We start from the raw sequence: 5,713 nt of genomic DNA, 5'->3' as shown, positions 1-5,713 counted from the left end.
CCTGAACCCAATCTAAGAGAAATCACTCCATGTCTTTCCTGGGTAGCATCATGGGTATGTGTATATTTTTTTCCTAATATAGACAATAACTGTTCAGGAAATGATTCTTTGTGCTGACCTTCCATCAGGCAATTAGCTATTCTGCTCAGTAAAGCAGAAAATCTACTTATTGGTTCCAATCAGTCAATGTCAATTTTCCCCCTTCCACACCATCAATATGGAGGAGGCAGGAAAATGCAATATTCTCCAAAAGCAAAATACGGCTAATCTTTGTTTTCAAGCAGCCCCTGGTATTAAATCTGCTGTAGTTGTACCAGCATGTAATCCCTTGTTATTAATCGTCAGAGGAGAGAGAGACCTGTTATTCTCTTATGCCTCCCTACAGCATTTGGCTCTTTCAGCCATTTCTGTCCTGGAGAAGATCACAGAACCACGCATTTTGGTGTTTGAGGTCCTTGTGGAGGAGCAGACTCAACAAGCTGTGGTAGGCAGTCACTCCTGTTCGTTGCACACCTCTGTTACAGGGTCCAAAAACAACCCTTTGCCTTCCTGTCCCAGTGCAACCCGTATGCATCTTCCCCACGGGAAGACACTCTCAGGTACTGATGTCGTGGGGAAGATGCTCACATGTTCCCTGGGAGGGCTGGGCAGCTGGACAGGACCAGCTCTTGGAAGTGAGTAGGTGGCTTCAGAGGATTGCCAGTTCTCTTTTACTCTTTTTTTGCCTAACACTGTCTTTTAGGGACGTTTTCTCTCATTTGAGGTCAGTGAGGAGTTTGCCTTGTCTTTTCAGACAGCAATCTGGCCTCTGCTACACACTTTGAAGGGAAGCAGAGCAGAGCATTGACTATGTGACCATGCACCACGAGAAAGGCACGGGGATGTTTGGCTGGTGAGGGCAGCAAGAAACCAAAGGAGAAGAGGGGAGATGGGCACAAGGATAGTGAAAGCTGAGTCACTTTCTTACAGGGAGGGAAAGGACCAGGTGGTTTTCCAAGGCGGATACAATCCCTTTCCAGGTGCTTACAAGTTCACACACTGGGAATGTGCTACTGGGTCCCTTCCAACTCAGGATATTCTCTGCTGCTATGATCCTACTGTCAGAAAGGGGAAATCGTATATAACATGCATGTGAAGTGTCCAAAATTGTGGCAGTCTGAGTCTCAGCATTCTTGTTATATAAGTAATGTAGGTCTCTGGTGTTTATTCTCCCTTGGACAAAAACCATGCAGCCAACTCTACCCCACAAAGGAGATGGAGGAGGATTTTAGGGCTGATTGATCTGGGCATTATAAAATGCATTTGTGGAAGCACCCTTGTCAGTATGTACATTCCTATCTAATGCTTCTGTTGGAGGTTTATGGCTTGCACATGAAAAACTTCTGCGAATACCTCCCAAAGGCATTTATGGTCAAAATCTCGGCGAACACCTGGAAAATCCAGAATTGGACCGTCTTAATGAGACCCTGCAGTCTCCCTCTTCAAAAAGGCCGTCCCATTCAGAACAGCCCTCACTGCTTCAGCCTGGGGTGTATAAACACCCAACTAATAAAAGTCATCTGTCAAACAGCCCTTCAAACTACCCAATGAAACGTTTCTGCCCCGACTGGAGAAGTGGCAGAAACTCCTGAAAATTTAGATCATGCTTTTGCAAGCGTTATCACCTTCCAAATAGCCCAGGAGAGAAAAGGAGAGGCCATGCTATACACCCTTAATGACCGGGGAATTTTGTCTGGCAAAGCAAACACCGAGGTCTGAAACCATCAGACTTGGCTCCCGAACAGCACAGTGACTGCTAGATAAAAAATGCAGATAAACACAACACAGGTTGTGAGGCTGACGGTGAGCACAGAGATCCAGACAGGGGTGCAGGTCCCTGGCTGTAAGCGAGGGATGAGAAGGAGCTCCCAGCTCTTTGCACGGGCTGAGCAGAGATGTTCATGGTGTGAGCGAAGCTGACCAAGCTCTGGACTTCCTCCAGTCCAAGAATGGCAAAAAATGGTTTTTCAGCTAAGATCAAAGCCTGTGGAGAGGCCAATGGACCTAGGGCTATGCCAGGTGGGCATCCCTCCCATTTTATTATTAATATACCATTATAACCATATGCTTGCAATTTACAATTTCAGCTCATGAAGAGTTTTGCTGGTAAAATGGAGGTTTTTAAAACTGCCTACCACTTTTACTGACTTTCACTACTAAGGTCAGAACTCTGCTTTAAACTGAGGGAAGTCTCAGGTGGGCTGAAATGTGCTAGATACACCCCTTCCACCTCCATTTAAGCCTCTTCTAATTAAATTGTGATAAGATTTTTTTTCTCACAAAGGTCTCAGAGCACAGGAGATACGTGCACATTCACACCACATCTTACTTTTATTAGGAATTACTATTTATTTGTGAGGTTCATGTTTGTTTTTTTTCTTTTTGAAAAATAAACAGGAGGTAAGTAACCTGAGCCGGTGGCAGCCCTCAGATACCACTGATGATAGCCACTTCACACGATGCCCCGCTATCGACTTTCAGTCTTTGAGAGTGATTTTAATGACATTTTCAGGAATTAGGTTTCCAAAAGCAAGGCTGTTACTGGATATCCAGAAAACAGAAAGGTAAGCGCTGTATTCATTACAGCACTACAATGTTATGTTGGCAGAGAAATGCTCTTGACTTTTCCATCAGACTTGTGCTTAAATATAGAATTTAAGAAATTTTTACAAGGTTGAGGAAGGGCAAAAAATTATTGGCAAAAGGTTTTGAGGTTACAGAATCCAAAGTAATTTTGGTTGGCTGGCCCAAAGCTGGTTAATTTTCCTGAATGCGACGCAGTCCTCATGTAGGTGGTACCAGCTCAAATTTGCTTTGCCTGGATCGGTACATTGCATAGATTTTGTTAACGGGGAAGAATTTAAGTGCAGTATGAGCCCAAGGAGAGCAGGCAGCTCTCCAAAACGGGTACACTCATCCTCCTCATCAAAGTCAATCTGAAGAAACCATGTAAAAGGTGACATTTTAATTATTAGGCAAAATTTCCAGCAAAGCCAAAGGAGGTTTGCTTGTGTGGGAGGGACCTGAGAAGCAGGGCCTCCGTGCATGCATGAGCATGTAGAAGAGGGCAGAAAAACAGTTGTTTATGCAACATTAAAATTGAGAAATGAAGCAGTCAAGAAATGCAGCGTTAGGCTTGAATGCTCAGCTGTAACGTTGCCTCCCAGTACAAAGGGCTGAGCAGCGGTGCTCGTACATCGTTATGGATAAATGCAACAGGCAGGCTTCCCGTGGCAGGGCAGCATCTGTGAAAGATGCCAGGGTTGTTCAGTGACAAGACAACCTTTGATTATCCTGCCAAAAAATAAAAATAAAACACTAGGTTTTAAAATGAGACCTCACCACCCTCATGGCCCCACACTTTGAGCTCAATCCCTGCAAGCTGTGCCTTGGTGCAGGGGTCACTTCACACTCTCTGCAGCAGAGAATTATATCTGAAATAAGACTATCACTTAGCTGACCACAAAGCATCTCAGTCTGGATGCCCAGCAGCCCAGTAAGACTCTGAAACCATCACCATAGATTTTAGCTCCTGCAGATGCATGTTGGGGAGCTGGGTGTCCCTGATGGGGGCTCTGAGATGCCGCAGCACAGGCAGCCCCTGCACACAGCAGGTTATGGGATGAACCCTTCCCATGCAGCATCTCCTCTGGAAGCTGTGTCCCACACTGTGGTACTTATTTCTTCATTATTCCCAGTAATTAGCTGATTTCTGGCTCTTGATCTAGAATGCTGCTCATGGTTGACACATACCAAGCCAACTGGCTTGCAGGGAGTCCCTTACAAAGCCCACATCATCCTTCAGGATTTGGCTGTGCAATACAGCCAAGGCAAGCACAGCACCATTGCTTACAGTGAGAGCTTTTTGAGCAATTGAAAGAGAATGCATGGCTACAAAGAGAAAGGTCTTCCACATCCAGGTGCCTTTCAAATTTCCCAGTGCATTTTGTGCATTGTTGCAAGTGATCCTATCTACTGCTGATCTGACCTTTGTTTATTTTTCTTTCCTCAATGTCTGAGTGATTCATTTGGCTCCAAAAATGGATTTCACTATCATTTCAAGCAACTGTTAATTAGAGTGCTTAATTCCAGCCTCAAAGAAGCCAATGGCTCACATTAAATATCAGATAAGGCAAAACATCTCAGTTTGGTCTGGCTATTTACGCATTTGTCTGATTTCTCTGCAGAATTCAAGCAGGAGCAAGATACAGCTGAGGCACAGGAAATCAGATATCACCAAGCTCTCAGTGACACTCAAGGAGCATAACCTGCTCCATTTGTCTTAGGTACCTTGAAGTTCAAGCCCCAATGAAGCAGATTTGGGGTGGGAAACATAATGCACAGAAGTAATGAAATAAAGCATTAAAGATCAACCTCTCTGTTTTCACATCTTAACACCCCAAGCTGCTGAAGTGAGAAAGATTTTTGAAAAGCCATTCGACAAGAGCAATGCAAGCCTGAGGAACTGGGTGAGTTGGTGGCATGTCCCCCAGGTAGGCAGAGATAGAGAGGGTCAAGTGACAAGGGGAATTTAAAAAAAAAAAAAAAGGCTTTTCAGATCTCTGCAAATTCTTTTAGACTGGTGCCAAATCTGCCAAGCCTGACAGCTGAGCTTCTACAGCTAATTAACGTAGTTTACAGACACTGAAATAAAGGTGGGCATTTTTGGAAGGGCTGAGAGCTCAGCTCCCCAGTATGGTGTGAATTAAAGCAATAGCTTCATTAAATATTAGGTCATATAACACATTGCAGCAGTAACCCTGAGAGCTGAGGACCACTGGCATCCGGAGGAGGATTAACTTCTGGGATCCTCGGCCTTACCCTTGCCTGGATCAGACAGCAGAGGTATTTAATTTCTCTCACCTCTCCCTTAAAAAATATAAGACAAGACAAGACAAAAAAATAAAATAAAAATTGTCATTTGACATTTGACTATTGCCAACTAACATGTGGTTTTAGCTGCCTCATCTTCAGATGCTCAGGATTTTTATTAAACATCCCATTATTCAGCATTTGCCCCAGAAAGCCAAGCACTATTGTTTGAGGGAGGCTAAAATCTGGACATAGATTATCCCAGTTATCCCATGCACAAGCATCCCCATCAGCTCCTGCAGCAGGAAACCCACAAACACAGCATCTCAAGGCTCTGGGCACATCCCAGCAGTTATTTTTTCTGCAGTCCTGCTGCTTCTGTGACTCTTACTCCGGAGCACACCGAACACATCCAGCTGCCCTGGAGCCAGGGCTTTACCTGTGCTCATTCACCATAAAACCCTGTTGTTCTGTGGGAACATCTGCTCGTTTGTGCTCCACCCAAACACCCCACACATTCTTCAGAAATTTCTCTTTCTACAGATCTGGTTGCTTCTTGCCAGCAGCAATACACACACTTGACATGCTAAGAAAAAATATTTAACGGGGGGTGGGCGGGAGGATGCGTTCCTCATAAATTATTCTTGCTGCAGGATGAAGAGTCACAAACTAACAGCCCTGTACTTTAGGAAACCTGTTTGCAAAAGGAAAGGATCCTGACTGAGTCAGTTAAGGTGAAATACCTGCCATTTCCTCTCCATAATAACTTCAAAAAGCATTTATGACAAGGCACCCAAGTCCTATATTGAACGCTGGTCACTACTGGGTTAAGCATCATGGGGGGCTACACAACACCCCAGGA

This window comes from Anas platyrhynchos, chromosome 4 (assembly GCF_047663525.1).
Source record: "Anas platyrhynchos isolate ZD024472 breed Pekin duck chromosome 4, IASCAAS_PekinDuck_T2T, whole genome shotgun sequence".
Classification (NCBI taxonomy): domain Eukaryota; kingdom Metazoa; phylum Chordata; class Aves; order Anseriformes; family Anatidae; genus Anas; species Anas platyrhynchos.
This window is presented reverse-complemented; position numbering follows the sequence as displayed.